Here is a 21090-nt window from a genome sequence, read left to right as displayed (position 1 = left end):
AATAACCCTAATGATAATACTAATCATTTGGACCTGTTCTATATTGTTGGAGGGTCTCCTCTCTCTGCAGGGCACTGCACCCCACATCCACAGTGCGGTTGCAGACATGTTCAAAAATCCAGTTATAATTTCAGACGTGGTAACCCGCTGCAGCAATACCATCTATTCAGATATTATTATTATATTATTAACCTTACATAAACATCAACAATGGTGTACCAGACTTATTTAGTTCAGAAACAGCAAATTTGCCATTCTGTGCCAGCACAGCTCCTTGGAAGGCCTTGGCTTACTCTTTCTTGGGAGCTTTTATACCCTTGATTGAGGCGTTTGATCACAGAAATAAGAAGCAGGGAGACTGAATGCAGTCCAGCACTTGCATTCAATACTTGTGTGAGGTTTCTAATTGCCAGTGAATAGCTCGCACCAACCTGTTTCTTTGGTCAAAGTTACAGTATTGTCATTTTTCATTCATGACTTCAAATGGACCAGTTGTAAAAATTGGTAAGGAGCATAGCCAGAGAGACGGTGGTAACCAAAGATGTTTTCTCAGTATTTCCCTCTTGGATTTGGGTATAACCACGCCTGCAGTGCATGGGAAAGGCACTTCACAGCAACAGTGAGAAAGGGAAAAGGAGAACAGGAGAGAAAAAAGAGAGCTGGAAGAGAAAAGCATGAAAGACTGTAGTGAGAGAAGGAGAGCGAGAGAGCAGATGATAAAGAATGAGAGAGAGATTATGCAGTCAGCGAGAGACATGGAGTGAGAGTGATGGAGAATCCACTTTGTGAGGTTCTGCTTCTGGGTTCACCATGTGGTCAGTGAAGAAGACTCCTATATGATTCACTGCAAGACAAAACTCAAAGACAAATAACTTGAATAAGTTTTGTGCTTTTTACATTGTTTATACTATATTGAGTGCAGTAGAGAATCACACTAAAATGCATGAAATGGTGCTCATTTGCTTGCAAGGAGGTTTATGGTATCAGTAAATGAATAACACAAGAGATGCATCAGTCATTGCCATGTAGGTGTACTTACTGTATATTGCACACATAGGTATGGTGCAATGGGAACACTGAACAGCTGCACAGGTCCACCTTTAAACCTGGCTCGTCTTTTTTTCCTCCCAAACCAAAAGTGCTTCATGTTGAGAATGGATACTTCAAATTATGGTCAAAAACAACCAAATAAACACTATGAATGCCCTTTCAGTAAAGCATGTTAATTTGAAATCTTATCAAAATTGACAAACAGCAAGTTATGTTCCTGTCCAATGTTGTCATTCATACAACAGAGGCATAAAAGGTCCAGATAAAAAAGCATACAGAATACAGAATAGAAAAACTATGTATGTATAATATACATATTGTGTACATTATGTAGAGATTATGAACCAGTATTAAACTATAGAGTGCTTAAATTTTATTGTAGTTGTTGTTTGTTTTTGTCTCTGTTTGATGAAAAATTTTGACTTCATCATTTTTTAAAATTTGTATATTTTTTGCTCAGAACCGGTTGAAAAATAATTGTAATTAAAGGTATGATTTCATTGAACAATCACACATACTGTAATACTTACAATAGATGATACAAAAAATAGGCTTTTGGAACTTCTAGAACTGTAACATTACCATTAAAAATGTTATGTTTTGATGTGACACTTGATCAAATCAGCCACCGTGTCACCAAATGGGATTGATCCTGTCCTGTTCCAGCTGGAGCTTGGGCAGTATTTCTTGTAGGAGTAGTTCAAGGCTTACTGGCAATACTTAATGACGATCATGAGGACATGAAACGTGTCTTATTTATGTTATTCTTTTACCGATTAAAAATATCCACTTCATGCTGCCAAGTGTCATGTTTTTCTTCCTCTTCCATGATAATTAAAGGGAAAGCCGCTGTGAATTGAACGCGAACCAAAAAACCTTCAAATGATTGAGCTTCCGACTTTTCCACTTTATGTGTCACCTGTCAGGAAAACTGAGAGAAAAGAATAACACCAGAAGCACTGTGCAGAGGGGAAAAAATATATATATAAACACCTCCTTACCTGACATTAATCTTCAATGACTCTTTGTGCTAATAGCTATCAAATTATTGCACTATCGTGGACGTGTTAGGGATTAGATGTTCAGGTGCCAATTCAGTGCGGATGTGGAGGGAATGTGGGCGGACTACTAATAAAAGGCATCCTTGCACATAATTGACCCACTTTGAGGACTGTAGTGCAGTTTACTATTGATTAAGTGCTTTCAATGGGAGAACATTGAAAACAAAGGGAACCTAATGGACAAGCTGTGTGTGATCGATATATGTCAAGCAGTTCAGTAATTAAAGATTTCAATGCCCTGATCATGACAGACCAAAGAGGATGAGACGTATCATAAAAAAACTAGTGCTGTCAAAAATATCGCATTATTAATGCAAATCAATTTTAACAGCGTCATTTTTTTTATCGCGAGATTAACGCTCTTTGTGACCTAGTGAACTTGTAGTTTTTTATAAGCTGTGGCCACTGCTAGTAACGTTAGAAAAACTCCAGGATCCAATTGCAGACTGGAAACAAAACAATAGGTACACCCCACGCACGTGTTTGGTCTTGTCTGCTCGCTAGCTGTAAAGGAGTAGGCTACCGTTTTGTGTGGATGTCAAGTGCAAAACGTCGGAAGGATGCGAACAAAATTCTGAATGGAAAGTTTAGTTTCAAAAAGTTGCCAGATGGGTCGACTGACAAGACCAAAGTTATCTGTGTGTACTGTTGGTGTGAACTGAGTTATCAACGTAGCACATCCAGTCTGAAATATCACTTGATGACCAAACACACGGTGAATGCAAATTCTCCACCGCCTCCTCGTCAAAACCAGGCAAGAATGGATGGCTTTCGACAGGTGCATATGGATACCGCAACTAAGAACAAGCTTACTGCAGCCATAGCCAAGTAATGTTCATTCTTTCTGGACAGAAATAAGAGGCTGGGTTGATAAGCCTCTGGTGAATAAACAGAAGAGCAGTATAGTCTGACTGCTTGTATGTTCAAAGGAAACTTAAGAAAGGAAAGTTTCAGCCATGGTTTAACTGCACTACAGGCTGAGTCCCAGTTTACAATGATGTGCACTTTATCTTGTATCACCCTGTTTTTATCCCTTAGAAAGGGTTGTTGAAGGGGCTTTTTTGTAACAAAGTATTTAAATGACTGCTCAAAGTGAGAATGTTGGTGTGAAATAAAACACTACGCGTTGTTGTTTTTCATAAAAAAACATTTGCACTAAGCCAGCCTGTCCACTTTTCCATGTTGATAAGAGTATTAAAATGATCATTAATGGGGCATTTAGAATAGATAAAAATGTGCAATTAATTTGCGATTGATCGCAAGTTAACTATGACATTCATGAGATTAATCGCGATTAAAAATTTTAATCGATTGACAGCACTAAAAAAACATTAACATGATTTTGCAATGCATCAATTTATTTCTCTCTGGTGGCAGCTTTTTCAGTGTTTTGAGGCAAAACTCATTTACCAAAGCCACAAGGACTTGCCTTTTAGGCATTCAGAAGATCAAAAACCTTATTTTTATAGACTCAATATGTTAAATTTGACTACTTTTGGACCAAGAAAACAATAAATAAATAAACTTTAGCATTTCTTTCCCAGACATTTATTCCTGGCAGTCTGGAGAATGCTTTGAAACAAGATTTAGACATTCATGTTGAAGATCGAATGAACAGGAAGGCGAACAGAATAGTTAGTGGAATATATGAAATACAAAAAATCCAAGTAATTTAGAAACAAACTTGAGAGACCCTGTTTCTGAACGGAAAGAGTGGTGAGTGACCTCAGTATTTCTTAAATCCTGGGTACTGCCATGCTGAATTAGAGACAGTGAGAGGATGAGAGCAATTTGATGAATAAAGGCAGGGGGAGTATGAGTCATTTAAGTCATTCCTGAGAGATGAATTTTTTTGTCTTTGACTCAAGATGTTGAGTGACGCTGCTGTTCTGACTGCTGCTGCAGAGTGGTTTCAAATTGGTGAGTATGCTACGGGAGTGAAACCTTTCAATATCTTCAATTTTGGGGGATAAAAGATTTAATTCCCAGCAGGGTTGCACATACACACTTTGAATGAACATGTAGTTTAGTTTAGCATCAGCAGCTGATGAGATATATTCCTCTACTGGACTCATTTAACTGCTAGAAATTTGGAAGGTGGGTGGGCCGATACAGATATTTGTCAGGCTGGACTGACTGTACTATAGCAGCCATATGTTTGCATCAGGTTTGTGTGTGTGTGTGTGTGTGTGTGTGTGTGTGTGTGTGTGTGTGTGTGTGTGTGTGTGCGTGTGTGTGCGTGTGTGTGCAGGGGGTGTAGTGTAGCCAAGGTCATTCATCAGTCCAGGGTGGGCCTGGTGCTGAAAGGGCCAGTGTTGAACTGCTTTGATTGATCTGTGCAGGAGATTGGCCCTGGCCTGGAGAGGGGCATGTCGTTCTCTGCTAGGGCTATGGCCAATTATATCAGTGGGGAATTTGAGTAATGCAGTAGTTCAAAATACAGCCTGCTTTTCTCTTCCTGGGAAAAAGCAAGGCCTGCTAATCCAGCATAATTTTTACTCTATGTCCTGTCATTTTTCATTTGATTCCTGTTGACTGCTACATACGTCGCCAACTGTTAGAGAGATGCTGTGAACAACTGATGGCTTGGGATCGGAATTTTCTTTTATGTCTTTTCTCTTCTTTTTTTCAGAATTTTATGTGGAGTTGACTCAATGTTCACAAGAGATCCAGTGTACTCCTAAAACAAAACTGGACTGGACTGGAACACTTTGTTCAATTCCTCTGAAAATTGTTTGTTTTTTAAATAAATCATTATGAAATAAATAATAAGATTGTAAAGAGAGTGAGGAAAAGAATGTGAAATTTGAAGGCATTTGAAATGATTGGGAGTAGGAACTCTTTCTGCAAATTAAATAATCATTTTAGAATATAATATATGTCATTTTCTCAACTTTCTGTAAACAACAGCAGCAGTTTTGATTGATATTTGCAAAACTCATACAATAAAATACATCCACAAAATGATGTCTAAAACAAACAGTCAACAGAGCAATCATAAAACACTGTAGTCAATTTTTAATTTCTATTTTTGCCTTGCTGTATTATCTCCTAATATCCAGCCTTCATATTGGGAAAGTTTACTGGTGATCTGCTTTGAAAACTTGTCCTCAATTATTATGATCAGTAGTAAGCAAATTGGGTTAATCTCTGCAACAAAAGTAAAACTACATTCAGAAAGCAAGACGAAGAATCACCAATGCTTGTGGCTCGGTGAGGCTGTACTTGTCCTCAGAAAGACAATGCTAACAGCAAAGAATGAACAGCTGAGGCTGATGGAAATGTCCAACACATCCTGACTCCCAACTTGTCACATCTGGACACTGCTCCATGACACCTTGGCGGCACTTTTGAAAGCGCTGGGTAACTCTTTTGGGGACATTTTTCAATGTGCAGGGCTCCACAATCAACTTAGCAATAAAAAATATGCAACATCCAGTTAGCAACATTCAGTTACACATTCAGAATATAGGTTGCAAAGAACAACAATAAACATGGGGTTTAGCCACCAAAACTACATAGTTGGGTTTGGGAAAAGATAATGTTTTGCCTTAAAGTATCTAATTTCACTAAGAAATCAACCTTCCCTTTTGGTTTCCCGCAGGACACAAACCTCAGACTCTAGGCTGAAGGTCTTGTGCTTGACCCATCCAACCACCTCACCTTCCTCCAATTGTGGACTTTTTTTGCTCTTTATACTATATCTTTTGATGCAATGGGAGTGCAACAGGGCTCTCTATAGAAATCTATCGAACTACTCTGCAAGTTGAAAAATTATGCTAAACAACCAAAATATTGGATGAATTAAATTGTCCAATGCAAACTGAAACTGATCTGACCTGATTACCACTTCATCCTATGGGGGATATGAATATCGGTGCCAAATTTCAGGGCAATCCATCCAACATTTTTGAGATATTTCAGTCAAAAGCAAAAATATCAATACGCTGGTAAGACTCGAGGAAAAGTCAGGGAATGACCAAAGTCATTAGGATATATCCTCTGAGGAATGTCTTCATGAAGTTTCATGGAAATCCATCCAGTCATTGAGTTATTACAGTCTGGACCAAAGTGGTGGACTAATTGACTAACATTGCCATCATTAGAGGCATGCAGCTTGCAGTGGGCACTTTGACTTCATAATGTGGGGTAATGCTTATACGTCTTGCCTCCACAAGCTCTATCATCGGCTGCATTTACATTTTGAGAGCTTTGGTTTTATGTGTGGCAGCTGTTGTTTATGTAATGTCTGATTAACAATATGAACTGACGTAATTCTCCTTCTCCATTCTGGTCTTGTCGGCATGAAATCAGGAACTGCACCACAGTACAAGAAAGCGTGAGAAAAGGGGGGGAGGCCCGGTTGAATAATAGGACTGGAGTAATGGATGACTGGCTCTGTGTGTGTGTGTGTGTGTGTGTGTGTGTGTGTGTGTGTGTGTGTGTGTGTGTGTGTGTGTGTGTGTCCCCAAATGTGTGACTGTGCAGAACCAGGTTGACTTTCACCCTGCTGTGCTGACATTGTGCCGGATGTGTGAGCCCTGAGGGTCAGAGCCAGAATGGACACACTCCTACACACTCCATTCCTCCTCAGCTTGACGGCTGCCCTTTAGGCCACACAGGACGAAAACAAAAGTAACAAAACAACGACACGTTAAGTGAATTATATTTTGGATGGAGGTTGATCCAAAAGCAGAATATATTGTGAGACGTCAGTGTTTGGAAAAGGTCATGGTAATTGGAAACCAAAGCAGTCAACCTTGAGTTTCTTCCATATTCCTGTCTTCCCAAAATCAATTTAAACAATTTTAAATTGATGATGTCACTATTTTGACCACAGCAACAGTTTGATCTTCAGGAGTCTTGCTGCCAACTCATACTTTAAAGAGAATTTTGTACTCAGTGAGGGGCACTTGAATCAAAAGATTAAACCTGTTGCCTTTGGACCCCCAGCTTGATAGATTGAAGGAGATTTCAAAGCAGTCGGGTGAGGGAACCATTTCCCTTTGGCGAGACGGAGCAAATTGAAAACCTGCATTACTTGGTTACCGTTTGACAGAACCTCTGATCTCAGTTTATGTGGTGGGCACTGTTGTGACGGCACACAAAAGGGGTTCAAACAGAGGACATGAGGAACTGATCTGCAATTACAGAAGGGTGCATCCTGTTGAGACCAAGTGCTGAAATCCTGGTTGTTATTCTGAGCTGAGCATCATCTAAATTTAAGCTAGATGAACAACGTTGTCAAAACTTTGTCCAAACTTGTGAAATGTAACAATTCAAAATGTTTTGTGAATACATACTGAAACAATCAAAGTATAGACTAACATCCATCCAGGCCAACATTCAGTCCATTCCTAACAGACCACATATATCAGTAACATATCTTTTACTTTTAGCTTTAAAACTATTAATGTCCAAAATAGTTAAAAACAGCCAACCAATTTCATTCCCATAGTTAAGGCAAAAGAAATAATATCCGTATATATCATTTCTGTGGGTACAAATCTGGGGTATTTGTTTTGCATCTGGCATTTCCTCAGACCTCTGACTGGACTTAAGTTTATCATCATGAATCTCTGGTAAAAATGAAATTTTGAAAATGAAAATGCAATTTTGCAGCATTTAGTGACCCTAACCCTAACCCTTCACGCCTTCTCAGCTCTACCTTTTCCTCTCTTTCTCCTGTGACCAATTACTTGTGATGACACTCAGAAATCATACCATTAGGTTAAAAGCAGGTGGGGAGGCTGACAGTCTACAGTTCTGAGAGATTGTAGCTGCCATATGTTGTTTTTTTTACCCATTTCATTTAGCCTTCTTAGCACTGGCCTCACACTCAGCTTGCCAGGGAATTGTCCCGCTTCAAATGGCCGGCCTGGCCCTATAAATAATCCAGAAGTCTCTTTGCAATGCAAGCAGAAAATTCAAAGCGGTTCTCAAAACTCTACTTTACACGAGTTCCAGTTAAGGACTCAAGTAGCAGAGACAGGAAGCTCATCTTAATTTTTGTGTATGGTGCTGCCGGGTGTGGCTGGGTCAAGGTAGAAGTCAAGGTCATTCTCAAACCCTTATGTAATAGAGCTTGTGATCTGCCCATTTCAAACAAAAACAGCTGAGTCATATTTGAGGAAATCGTGACTGATAGGAGGACAGAAGGAGAGTAGGAAACATTACAGTCAAACACTGACTGTAACCCCAAACAATGACTTCATTTAGTGAGGGAGGTGGTGGACTGTCGCGCTGTGACATTACATCAATGTCAAATGCTCTGATTCAATTTAAACTGATTTTTAAAGCAAGGAAATCTGACCTGGAGGCAAAAATTTTGATTAAAATTGATTAAGAAATGACCCTATATACCATAACAGTCAACCATCAGTTGTTAACCCAAAGGGGAGGTAAGTCATTTCCCATTGATTGCCCTTACTCAAGATAACCTGAAAGCACTATTCACTGGCCTCTAACAGGACTCAATAGAATAAGACTGCAAGTGGTTTCAAAGACACATTACAGTAGAATATGAGGATCAAATTTTGGTAGGAATATTATATCTTAAGGGTGGCCATGTTCAAAAAAATCAAATGACAAATTCGGCCCAGAAATGGATGATACATCACAAATACCTGTTTTTGAAACACTTGTATTTTAGGGTGTTTTATCCTAAAAGTCTTAAAAGTAAAACCCAACTTTGGCCCCAGCTGTAGCGTCTGTAGTTGGGTCAAAGACTTTCCACAAGCATCTGAGCATCTGTGCTGAAGTCCAAGGCAAGAGCATCCCTCCCCCTCCTTTGCAAAGGCAATTTCTATGAGCAGGAGTTTTAACAAAGCTCTTGGAATATGTGTTGTTTTTTGTTTTTTTTTTTCACAGAAACACACACACACACACACACACACACACACACACACACACACACACACACACACACACACACACACACACACACACACACACACACACACAAGGTTATGATCTTTAATTACCTTTCCTGGATGGGTGCTCCATGATTTTTGGTTTCCAAACAGTAATGGGCGTGTTTATTAATGGATTTGTATTCTCAGGATGAGTTAATTGCATCAGTCTCTCCCACGCTCCCTCAACCCTTTAAAGAGCTTTATGTTGGAGGAATTATAGATGAGAACTGCTCAGGTTTGCTACAGTTAGGCTGCTGTATGATTTTAAGACAAAATAAGATATAATGAATGAAATGAATGAATTTAATGTTTGCTCACATGTGACTCAGATCTGTTTTATCTGTCTGTATGGCAGTATGAACAACACAAAACACATCTGATCTGAGTCTGATCTTTTCAATTCTGATTTGGGCCACTTTCATATGTGGTCCTTAATCAGATACAGCCCACAATTTTTTGCAACGTGACCACAGTTTGAGCAGCCAAGTTGGAATTCATGCTTTTTACATCACTCACTCACCTAAATTTAGTGTCCTCTGCGAGAGTCTTGTGGAGAGACACTGACAGATGTACTGCCCACACACACACACACACACACACACACACACACACACACACACACACACACACACACACACACACACACATACACCTCTGTGCAAAAGTAGAAGCCATTGCTCCAGAAAAACCATAATTAAAAACCTGGCTCTGTTTCTCCTCATCCTCGTCCCTCTTGTCATCTGCTCATGAATTTGTTGGTTTCCATTGTACATCAACTTATGAATGAAACCATAACACTGACTTCAGTGGCCTCTATATTTATTTTCAATAACAGTGCTGCATGTGTCGTTGTGTGACGCATTGTTTTGCGCATGTGGCTCAGTTCAGGACTGTGACCAGTTTGCACTAGGATCTGACATGGGCCACATACCAAAATCAAGTCAAAAAGCGACAGTTAACTTGGGGAGATAATTGGTATCCCCATATGCTGAACAGATAAAGTGAATTTAAACCTCTCTTCTATTTTGCAGAGCTCCTGGTTTAGAAACCTAACCTGATACAGGATGAAGCTACCCCCTCGCCTGCCCATACCAACTCTACAACTCCCACCACCCCTGTTCTCATTAACCCGGGCCTGTATGTTGATCATGAAGTCAACATTTGTCCAGCTTTCCACGTTCACTGCCAGTGAACAAAGGCTTTTCCATTACTGCCCTGGGAAAGTGAACAATTATTCGGGCATCAGCAGTACGCATACATAGTAGTATTAAGTATCACATATTCAAAGCTTTGGGAACTTTTTATTTTCGGTATAAATGTCTGCTATTTTATTATACAAATACGTGATTTTATAAAGCTTTATTACATTCTTGGGATCTTTTGGACTTAAGCCCTCTCTTTCATTAAACTACTCTGTATGCTTAACCTGTACCCTTTTGGGTTTATCCTCTTTCCTTATTCAACTACAGGCAGTAGGATAAGGAGCCAACAAGCTAAAGACGACCAGGGATTTCCATCTTGGTGAAGGGGTGACACCAACGCCCTTGTGAAATCCCCTTGTGTGATAAGTGACATCACTGGTTATGTTATGATGTCAGTCTGTCGGATGTAGTTATATAGGATCACACTCATCAAGGGTTCACTGTCTAATTATAGCAGTGTATTACCATGACTGTCATCCGGAAACGATGGGTGATTCCCAAATGCTATCCCACCATTAGCAGCATCAAATTAGCCTGCTAGCTCTTGGCCAAACATAAATCCCCACATGAGGGCCGCAAGTTGAGAATGAGAAGGCAAATCATTCTTCAGTATATCTGTACAGCACCCCAGTGTCCATGCCTTTAGACTTATAACAGGTCCCATTTGCTTTTCAACCTCTCCAAGACCCCTAGTTAATCGCCAGGCAAAGTTTTGACTGAACAACTAATGATCTAACATGAAAGGAGATGGAGGAATTATGTCATTTGAAACAGGCTCAAAGTTGTTGACTTGGAAACCTCAGTGGCCCATCAAAGCTTAAGAGGGCAAGAGAAATACAGCAGCCAGAAGACAAACTGGCAGGTCTGCAGTGCGTCAGCTTCTCTACTTCCTGAACTATGGGAAACCCCTTCACACGATGAAACATCCTCAGGATTCCCTGCTAGCATTTACCTGCCCAGCACTTGCTGCTTCAGGGAGCCGGTTTTATTGTGAGATCCCATGTTAAAACTACTATGCTGCTTTCTATTTTTGGGGGGCCCATACTGGGCTGGGTATTGCGATGTTGCAACCAAAATAACTCAATAAACTTTTAGTGGGAAAGTTTAATGCCTATGCGGCTCTTGTGTGGTCTCCTTTTCATGATAAAGGCCTCATTTTCCACTCAAACTCTGGAAACTCAACCTCCAACACAAGCTCTACAGTAACTTCAGTGGAGTTACTTGGTCCTACATAAAGGCATGGGGCCAAGTTTCTGGAGAAAGCCTGCTACTGGACAATCTCTCTGCTGGCAGATGTCCTTACTAGGGTGAGAAAGGGTTCTCCCCTAACTCTCAAGGCCTTAATATGAGGTTGTTGTACTGTGGTTCCACAATTTAAGTCATAATATAAACATGAAATTCAAGTGGTATTACTTTTATCTTTTGCATTCGATGTACCTTTGCATGATCATTTGCAAGTAAATGCTTCTTTTGCAACTTGCCGTTTTGAGTTAAACTGCATCAGGAATTTCTTTGTGCATACAGTCGAAACTGTGATGAATGCATGATCATGAGTTGAGTGCAGAATTCCACCTTTGACGGCAAAAGTTGGTTTACCTGCTTGTGCTCTTGTTTTGCAAGTGACAGGATTTTTCCCATGCACATCATTGAGCAAGACAATGTAAAATAGAAGAACAAAGGAGATACTGTTGAGGAAATAAGGAGATTTAATGTTCCACATCACACAAAAGCTATTAATGGACCCCAGAGGAGAACTGTTAAATACACATTCTGTGGGATCTCATTTTGATTACAGAGACAGAGATTTATAGAGCAAAGACATACTACCAAGATGCAGAGATAAGGACTTGTAACACTGTTTATTTTGACGTATAAACATGAAATCGGTTAGACGTGTCTTAACCTGTGCATTATAATAGCAGATTAGAGAGAGAGAAAAATGCAAGCGAAGTGTCTCACCATCAGATAAATAGACCGCTTATCATCAATCACGTCTACAGTGCGCACCACCCACACAGAGGACAAAGTTGCTCTTTGTACTATTTCTCTGAAAGGTATAATTACATGCATCTGTCTATCACAAAGTGAATGGGAAATACAGCATGTTAAATCAACATTAAAAAGACACAGGATGCTGCATACCACTGCAATATTGTGGTCTACAGCCCAGAGGACAATGGAGTAGATGACAACAGCCTTGAATTTCCTGCCTCTGACCCGATGATGGTCTGACAAACTCTGATCCAGAATCAAACCTCTGGAGGATGACTTGGCTGCCCACCATGTCCCTGCTAAATATACTAGTTTATCAGAGTGCCATTGACCACATTAGAACATTGTTGGACTACAGCATAATGGTGGTTGCAGCATCCCAAACATCAGAGCATGACTGTTCTTGTTCTTCCAGCAAAAAACATGCAGGGAGATCTTGCATGTTCTGATCTTCTGCAGCAGTTTTCACAGACATTTGCCTGACAACATGAGAAGTCACCTGCATGATAAAAACAGTCAACAGTGCCCAATCCAAAAGCAGGAGAACAATCTCCACAATTCAGTGGTAAAGTGATGACAAGCATCTCAGTGGTATGAACAGCAACAGCCCACATTGATTAAAACATACCAGATCTGCATAAGCTTCAAAGGGGCAAAATATTGAAAACCCAGAGCTTGAACCAGCTCCACTCTACCCTATACCCATCATGCACATGTGCGCAAATGTTAATAATGCAGGAAACAAGTCCCTGTTAAGGTGAACAGTACCCATGATGAGATTCCTGTATATATCCTTGACATGTCATAGTGGCCAGAGTGCTTTATTCACACAGACCTCTCATAGTGAGGGCTACCCCCTAATTGTTGACGATTTGAAACATTGGCTGAGAGGACCCAAAGTCTGTACTCTACCTCAAGCTTTCTACTCAGCGCTTAAAGTTCGTGAATCAGCTAAACTATTTTAGAACCAGATTCTGGTACAATCTACTACTTACTGTTAATAATAATAATAATAATAATAATAATAATAATAATAATAATAATCACTTGTATAGCTCATTTCACACAGGAATGAACATACAGGACTTCATTTTCATCAGGATTTAGTCTGAGGTCAGTGCAGATTTCAGTAAGAACAGTTTCAGTGCCGTGATTTGTTCTAAAGTCTCACTGAAATTCCTCCAGAATGTTGTTTTCTTTAAGAAAGGTGTTACGGTGGAAGGGTGGAACAGTGGTAACACTGTCACCTCACAGCTAGAAGGTCCCGGGTTCAATTCCCGCTTGGGGCGCTGTGGGCGTGTCCTCCACCATGCCTTCGGTGCCTGCTGCCCTTCATCTCGAGGAAAGGGGCCTTTCTGTGTGGAGTTTGCATGTTCTCCCCATGTTCACCTGGGGTATCCTCCATAAAAAAACCCAATAATAACATGCAAGAAGATCACCACCTGACCAATGGTGACAAGAAGAAACTGGGTCCTCAGGCGCCGCTGTCGGCTGGCAGCCCACCGCTCCTGGTCTGCTGCGGAGGAAGGACTTACCAGGATGGGTTAAATGCGGAAGAAATAATTTCACTGAAGCATGGCGTGTGCATGTTTGTCTTCTTCTTCTTCTTCTTCTTCTTCTTCTTCTTCTTCTTCTTCTTCTTCTTCTTCTTCTAATGTGCACTGAAACTATCTTTTTCAGTATCTCACTGATGAATGGAAGGTTGGATCTCGATTGGGTTTCTTTAGTAATGGTTTTACAGCAGCTGCTTGTTTGCGGAGATGTGTTTATAATTCTCAGGACATGGCTTGAAACACTGTCAAACACCTGCTTTAAAAATGTTGTAGGTACAGCGTCAACACATGAGGTGGAGGAGTTAGACTTAGTGACAGTCTTGCAGAGCTCAGCTAATGTAATACAGGTGAATTTTCCCAGAACTGTCTGGAGCCACACTCCATGATGCTTTAGCATTGTATAACTGAACTATAATCAGGACACACATTTTTTATTGTAGTACAAAATCTGCCCATTTCACCGATTTATTTCTTTCTGACTGAAAGTGCTAACATTGTGTTTGATTTAATAAAATTCTCCTACTGATTTGTGTCTAAATGCTGAATAATATTCGGCTGCACTGCACTGAACTGTAACACAATGCCACATGTGTTCAGTTGTCCCACACTGTATCCATAGCAGGAGATATTTGAGTCAAAGCAAAATAGCCAAATGGTAGAGCAGACCCGTACCTCATACATTCCGTCCATCAGCATGCATTTGTTTTGATTGCCTTCAAAAAATAAAATAAAATAAAATACTGGCCACATTCTATTTTAGATCTGGTTCCTTTTCCATTTGTGGAGCTAACATTTGCCACAACCTTGATTTGCAAAACAGCCCTTATAGACCACAAGCAATTGTGCATGAGCATGCACACACACACAACAAACTGTGTGCTGTATTATTTACACTGACTGGTCATTTGTTTCAGTTGTCTTGGCTACTTCTTAACTCTCCACTTGATGACAACATCATCAACACTGGTTGATCCTGTATCATTAATGTCAGGATCTTCCCAGTGATCCAGTCGATGTCTCCCAATGTCTCAGAGTAAGTATCTACCCGATGCATTGTGACCGCTGCCCACAACGTCTCTGCTCTGCTGCAGCCTGTGGGGGGCATTGATAGGCTACACAAAAAACAAGTAGTTCCACTCTTGTTATCATCAAGGCTTTCTCATGCCAGCCATACCCACGTGATTGTCAGGCTTAATAAAATCAATGCTTCTTTCATGCATATACCTGGACATGGCCAAGCATATGGAATAGGGAGCAATATCGAAAATACACCCAGGGGAAGACAATTCCAGACATGCCAAAGTTGTTTGCTCCAAAGTGCTCAGGGGGCTAAAATCTTGGCTTCATCCTGGACCTGTGCTTAGGTTTCAAAAATTACTATAGATATATTCATAAAGTACTTTGTATTTTGAAGGCAGGCTATATGCTTTGAGTCACAGACTTATTAGACGGTGCTCAGTGCTGCAGCCTGGGGGTTCGGGTTGCCAAGGAAATTAGCATTGCCTTCTGTAAAGCCTTTTGGTGTGAAATATGCACCCCAAAACACCCCAGATTACCTCATTTAAAGAGGGGTGCACACACACAAATGCAACGCACACAGACACGCACGCGCGCACATACACACACACTGCATTAAAAAGTGAAGTGGACATAGCAGTTCTGGATAAGACATACATAGAAAAGATGTATGTCAAAATTTCAATGTGGCAACCCACTCCCACACTAAAACCCTCAAACTGAGGCTATTGCGACATTATAGATCACTGGTGTCTGCTGACGCACTGACTGCAACACTGCATACCAAAGACATCATGTCCTTTTATCATCACAGGAAAAGGAAGGTGTAGGGATTGCCTGTATTGTTTACACTTCAGAACAACAGAGTCTATGATTAAGTTTGATTTACCTGAATTCATTACTTGAGGATGACTGTTTGGAGTGGTGCCATCCCCAGCATCTTGAATGGTAGCTGTTAAAGAAAGTGAATCACCCAACATGCAATCACACATCCTCTGAGGTGAGTGATCAGAGAAAAATGGTTAACAGGAAGTGTGATTTCAAGATAAGGTATCATGAAGCAGACTTGTGATGTGACGAAAGGACAGGTTAATCTGTTGGAGGACAGGTGGAGGGGATCTGGCCATGGTGTGTCAAAGATCATACATGTTCATGATGTTGCTGCCTCAAAAATATGGCTAAGGCTCATCGATCATGACAGTACTGTTGTGGGGTTCAGTGTATTGCTTAAGGACCCCTCAGCATGGTTGACTTGCCCACACAACAACCTGTTGAAACAAAACTAGTTATGATACGTACACTAACCCTGGGGTTAGTGTAACCCTAACCCTCACCCCAACTCATACCCAGTAGGATATCATATACGGTACGTGCAACAAACACCTACAGTATAGAGGTTTCTTTGCAGCTGCAATTGATGATCCTACAACTGCCTCCTCATGTCAGGTGTTGCAATGCTGGGTCTGAGAGAGTTTAGCAATAACTCAAAAACAAGCAAAAAACAAAAAAACAAAACACTACTATAACAAACCAAGGCACTCATCTGTCTGCCCCACAAAATTCTGTTTTGTTATAATTGGAGGTGGAACTTTTTCTTGCACCTTTTCACATGCCCAAAGAGACTGAACTTTTGCACATGAAAACTCAGTTAGCTTCCTTGATTAAATTAGTTGCTGCATGATTGAGTCACAAATGTTCCACATCATTCAGACCCAACACAAAGAAAAATGCCAAAACCACAGAGTCGAAAGGCGGGGTTTACATGACCTCTGATATGAGTAGCCATAGATATTCCCAGCACGCACCTCTTCACAAAAGGAAACGGGGCAAAGAATCCCAGCTTCTTTCACTTGTGCACCACTGAGCACTGGATACAAAACAAGGCGACCAATAAAAATGAATGCCAGAAAGGAAGGAAAAAGGGGGAAAATGCGGAGAATGGGGAAAAATAGCCATTGGCATGTTGCACCAGACTGAGAGAAAGTAGCATTGTTTGGATCTTTTTGTTTGCAACAGCAGGAGTAGGCTTCCAGAGAGGACTGAGGCACATCACGTGCTTTGCTTCAACCACTGAAAGAGCTAAAAGAGAGCCAAAACTCAGCCTGAACGACTCAAGAAGTCTTTGAAGTCAAATAAAGCCACCTCATCGATCACTGATTCAAAGGCCTTTTTTTCTTCTCCTTTCTGCCTCTCTCTCTTTTCACTCTTGAGAAGCTTTTGTTTATTGTACAAATGAACCTGTTATAAGGCTCCTTCACTTCCCTTGAAAAAAAGTCAAAACACAATTTCTCAGATGGACAGGATTACATGAGTCTGGTGTTTCAATGTGAAGGGACAGCTACTCAACAATGATGATTTACACAAACCCTAAAATGAACGTGCACCGGCCCAGCTGAAGTATGTCATCTTTAATACCGAACTTCACTCTATAAAACCACGGCCATCTCCGACAGATATGACCTAACATCCCCATCTGTGACACCACCAGTTGCCAACATAGTCTTGCTTACATGGTAGTTCACTGGATTGAGGACAGTGGCTTGACTTTGAAAATGTCTTTTTCACTGACTTTTCATACAGATATATTAGTTGTATTTTTATACTTGTCGCATTTGTATGCATGGAGTAAAAGCGACCTGCTGAGTTATGGGACTGCTTTCTAACCTACAAATCAGGTTGTCTTAAACCTGAAGTTTAGAGTGTGTTTTCAAAAGATGTGTTACTCATATTCTGTAAAACCTCATTGACATTCAGGCATATCATTTACACCCAAGTATTTAGCACACCTCATTGTAGTTTTACGATGACAACTTACTGGACAAGAGAGCCAAGCCTCTTTTATTTTTAGCAACAAGGAAACAGTTAAGCTTTCTGACGACATTAAAAGTAGGTTTAACATGGAAAGATATAAGTTGTGAAAGAAGAAAGAAGGCGGTAGGTGGGAATGTCTTTAATGATCTGTTAAATGATTAACTAAACCATTGTGATAATGGACCCCAGCTGCACAACTGTTGGAGCATGACCACCTGTTGGTAGGTAGTCAAAGAGAGATTAGAGTTATAAATATCAATGCACTTAGATTCATTTCTGGTGATGTGGGTGTCCTGTCATATAAGCATCCAGGTGAAGTATCACAAAGTCACATGTCCATCATGTTATTCCTATTTTTGCTGAGCAAGCTGGTATCATTATTTTGACTCCAGTTACTCCAGTTATTCTTCCCACAATAGCTGACCACGGACGTGATGCTACTTGTATTTTCAAGGTATTTATTTTAATATTGTCATCATTATTAACATTGTAATTCATTTTTATTATCAATATTTTTGTTAATATTTGAAACAATTTTTCTTATTGCATGTTATAGTCACGCAAGGCAGGATGGGATGGGGATCATAAAGGACATTGGTGATTGTATTGTCTATGCTCGTGACACTGTTGTCCTGCTGTCATGATGCTGCAAACTGCTGCAATCATCCAGAATTCATAGAACGTATATGTTTCACTGCTTCTGACAGTCAGTGCTTTATTTGGATGACTTATATTAACATAGTCATGAGGAAACTATTTACCCAGTCAACAGCTAACATGACAAATATATGCAAGGGAAGCCATTTCATTTCTGAGAGAACAGACTGAGAACAAAGACAGGCAAGGCAACAAAACCTGAGCATGTACAGAGTGCAAGGAGAGCTGAGTGGCCGAGACATGTTACTACCTTAGTGAGCACAACAATCTGGTGAAGACTGCTGAAGAGATCCAGTTTTTTCCTCTTGCTGGTGATTATGGATTGGCTGCAGCTGTGGTGGCTGATTGGCACAGGGAGCTGGTGTAGGTGAGCCATGATTGCAGGGAACCACCCAGTTGAGACACACACACACACACGCACGCACGCACGCACGCACGCACGCACGCACGCACGCACGCACGCACGCACGCACACGTTAGGTTTTCATCACTTTTGGGGGCATTACATAGACTTACATTCACTTCTTGGAGATCATCCTAACCCTATCCATAACCACTACTTGCCTAACCCTAACCCTTATCCTAGCCTTATGATAACCCTAACCTTAACCCAAGCATTCACTCAAAAATTTGATGATTTACATTATAAGGACTTCTTGTCCCCATAAGGAATGTGAGTCCCCACAATGTGACAAATGTGACTGTGTAAACAGTTTTAGGACTGATATATGGAGAGACATGACACAAGGGGACAGGGGAGAACACAGGGAAACACAAGGAAAGGGAAGAGGAAGGAGGCATCCCAAAACATTTAGAAAGTCACTGAACAAAGAACAGCCTCTCTTACATTAATAGACAAACAGATAATGCATCAGACCACCAAATTCAGGCACTGCATGGTGCTTCAGGTTTTGGCACTTCCAAGCTCAAAAACTGATTTACAAATGAGAAAAAGGGGAACATTTGACCACAGAGTGACTCCTGTTCTGTCAGGTTTTCAAACAGTCATGACTGACTCACGAGGCACACACCTTGTTGAAGGCTGTTTCCAGTGACAACCACTTCAAATCAGTTTGCCCCAGAGGCTTGAATGGAGACTGGCAGTGGCTGTTGTTGGGTGTTAACTGTAGTACAATCATCAGAATAAACAGCTGACAAGACTGTGAGGGTCCACAGTATCCCTATCAGTGTTATAGAACTACTGCTGAAGTGGCATGTGGTATTTGTCCGTCAGGTCACACATGACTTTGTGTGTGTACTTGAATCTCCAGGGGCACGTCTGGTGGTCAGAGGGACTGAAGTAAAATTGCTGTACACTACCATTTAAAGCCACTGACTCCTGTGACATAAGATGAAAGTAACTGAGGATGTCATCTTAAAAAAATCAATCAGTGGCCCACTTAAAGACAGACATTTAGCATTGGAAAATAAAATTGGACATCTTCCATCACAGAGCAAATTATGCAGACATTGTGTGCGTCTTGCATACTGAGTTCTTTCAGGAGCATTTTTGGATGGAAGCGTGCAACATGGGTGCACTGTTAGATACTTTATGGTAAAATAGCAGCCATAAGTATCAGATGATAATTTGTTGGTGGAATTGAAAGCAATAAAGGTTTTTCATGTATGGTGTATGTATTCAGAAAATTTCAGTCTCCCTGGTGGTACCACGGCTTACAGCACTATATCTGGCATGAGCAAATTTAATGATGTATAAGTTACCAAGCTTATGATGTTGACTAATTTTTTGAGGACCCCAGGAAGAAAAGAGGACTCTGACTGAATGAAATAAAGAAATGTAAGACAATTAAAAGCAGACAGAATAGAATCAAACCTGCTTGGACCTCTTAGATTATTGCTGCAGGAGTGGACCAGCAGTTCTCAGGGACTTAAGGAAAATTTGCTCATTCTGCCATTGAGAGGAAAGATGGGGACAATGGGCCATGATCTAATACTTTCCATTCTTCATCTTTCAGAATATTCTCACAGGGAAAGGTTTGACCATATTTAGAAAGGCAGAAGCGGCACCTGGAACGTACAACAAGATGTTAAGTTTTCGTTCAATCGGATGCAGTGGCTTAAATTCATTTGCAGTGGCTTTGCCTTCAGGAACTGCTCTTAGCCCTTTGTTGATGACCTTGACTGGGCTGTTCACATTTAATTGCTTAAGTCATGTTTTGGTAAACCTGAACCTCTAATCGCTCTTGCTCACTCTGTCTTGCTCTCTCCCTTTCCACCCCTCCCCTCTGTTTCTATTTCCCCCTGCCTGTGGCTTCTCACTCTTTCCCTCTTCAGTGTTGCTGCAGTTTTTGTGAGTGCGCCCCCACCCTCTCCCATTTCCGCTGGGTGCGAGTTGTTGGTAGGAAAGCTCAGCCAAAGGTCACTGGTGTACTTTTGCTCGCTCCATCCCAGTGCACCTTTTTTACTCTCTTCATCTTTTGCCACAATCATCCTCAAAGATCTGAGCGATTTCACCCCCAAGCACCAGCAGCCGAGCTACTAAGGACACACACCGTCCTCCTGCTTGTGCAACACATCATACAGGTGACAAAACCCCTGATCATTTATAGACTTGAATGAGACCGACACCAAGTCTTCTCAAATGTTCACAGGGAGCCACATCAAACCTTTCATGTCAAAGATCAAGAAAGTAATACTTGTAGAACTCGCAGAGAGAAAGGATTTGATTTTCATGGGAAACCACTTAAGGTTAGACCCATTTTGTATCAGTTCCTCCTTGGAGAATCCAGGTGCTGACACAGTGGTTTACACAGAAACCTCTCATAGAGACCTCTATCTACTCATGACAAACGCTTTATCTGTTACCGCACCA

Source organism: Chaetodon trifascialis, chromosome 4 (genome assembly GCF_039877785.1).
Source record: "Chaetodon trifascialis isolate fChaTrf1 chromosome 4, fChaTrf1.hap1, whole genome shotgun sequence".
NCBI lineage: Eukaryota > Metazoa > Chordata > Actinopteri > Chaetodontiformes > Chaetodontidae > Chaetodon > Chaetodon trifascialis.
The sequence above is the reverse complement of the archived record's forward strand: the minus strand, read 5'-3'. Positions refer to the sequence as shown.